General features: G+C 39.2%; 1 non-coding gene across 1 annotated transcript; it reads right to left on the reverse strand.

The window, feature by feature from the left end:
* Positions 1-540: 540 nt before the first annotated feature.
* Positions 541-613, reverse strand: TRNAR-UCG (transfer RNA arginine (anticodon UCG)). Its single transcript has one exon. It is a non-coding gene; the product is annotated as a tRNA-Arg (tRNA).
* Positions 614-1872: the final 1259 nt, after the last annotated feature.

Consider the following 1872-nt stretch of genomic DNA (forward strand, 5'->3'; position numbering starts at 1 on the left):
AGGAAACTGTTTTACATACCCTGAATCCATATGAACTGTAGTCCACTGACGCCGTTGATAAGAGAAGACACAGATCCAGTTTCTTTGTAAGGCGGACTCGTAACTCGCACTAACTTATCACTCAACGAATCTAATAATTGCCTCGAAGAGTAATCATTGCGTTATGTTAGTAGGCGGCAAGAGTCTCCCACGGAGTAACCGTTCTACAAATGCGCCAACAGACCAATATACGTACTTCTGGAATACTACATTTCAACCCATCACATCGTCTAGTTCCTCGAAAGCGTGTCCCTGAACTGTGAGAGGCTAAATGCCAAGCAAAACTCATCGTAACATTTCACTAAAAGGTTAGGTATCACAATAGCTTCTGACATTTTGATGTAACAGCGCTTGCATTGTACCTTTAATGACTTCATTCACATCTCTTAAAGTCAATTCTGCTTTTATTATTGCCGTAAAACAGTGCACAAATAAGTGAAAGAAAAATATTATAAATAGTGATATGATATGAAACGATATTACGGAATAAAAAATTTACATCGACCGTGACAGGACTCGAACCTGCAATCTTCGGATCCGAAGTCCGACGCCTTATCCATTAGGCCACACGGTCAGATGCTGTGAATAAGTTCCACATCTCCATTCAAACGCATTCACCAACCTTGAAGTTCACTGATCTCACAGCAGATGGCACACCATATAGCAACCGACACGCCTCTAGCGATCCCTCTACATACTGCTTTCGCATAGAGGTTATTCACATTTTCTGATTTCATTTTTAAATTTATGTATCATGCCGCTTCTAGCTAACAATATTTTCCTCTCCCCATGTCAATATAATACAGTACCGGCGCTATATTGTTTCATTACAATGTTTGCGCTTGCGCATTATTATAAATGTATCTGCTACAATAGTCCTCATTACAACAATGAAATGCATGCAACTTACATGAAATAAAGCTAATAATGTCATTGTAGACCAGCGGTCGTCAGCAGAATGCACGCTCGGGCTAACCCGCGAGCTCTTTAGTTAGTGCATTTATGGGAGCGGACGGGTAAGCAATATTTCAGTGGCGGCTTTTCATTCGTACCATAAATTACGTAACCCAGTGGAATTCAATAGTACTAATAGTGTAATGAAGCGCCCATTGTTCACATGCGTATTTGAGTATGCATATTTTACATAGTTAATAATTAGTCAGGATTTCCGTTTTTAATGTTAAGTAACTTTAAAAAAAGTCACGTCTGAAATTGTGGAGACCAGCCAAAGGAAGTGTTATGTGAGGAAATAATTTTCCCCGGACTAAATTCTATGACAACATATTATTCTAATGGTAGGTAGCTGCTCAGGACAGAGTTCTTCGGTAGCGTCTATTATACAACGTATAAGAATGTCATTCTTTCAACAAATCGCCATCTGTGAATGGTCGAAATTTTCTTCCAAGACGCAGAGCAATTTTGTAACTAACTCGAACACTGGCATCATCTTCATGAACGTCTTCCTGTGAATAACACAAAGTACTAAAAACTCCTCAAGAACGCTAATGTTGGTAGGCCTAAAGGCCCATTCACAATGAAAATTAAACATAAACGTAACACAAACACAGAAGTTTGCGCCCAGGCTACCAAATGGGATCATTCACAATGATTCACATAAGCATTGACATAAACATTACCGTAACACGTTAACATGAAAGTTTGCAAACACCAAACTTTCATGCTTATGCTTACGTGATTTGCAAACAGAACACAATCGTGGAGCGCTGAAGTATACGACAGAATATGAGAAAATGGCGTCGTTGTTATGTTTCCATGGTTACCAAGTATGTTTGCGGTTATGTTTATGTTCCCATCGTGAATGATGCCATCATT

Source organism: Periplaneta americana, chromosome 13, assembly GCF_040183065.1.
Source record: "Periplaneta americana isolate PAMFEO1 chromosome 13, P.americana_PAMFEO1_priV1, whole genome shotgun sequence".
In the NCBI taxonomy this organism is placed as follows: Eukaryota; Metazoa; Arthropoda; class Insecta; order Blattodea; family Blattidae; genus Periplaneta; species Periplaneta americana.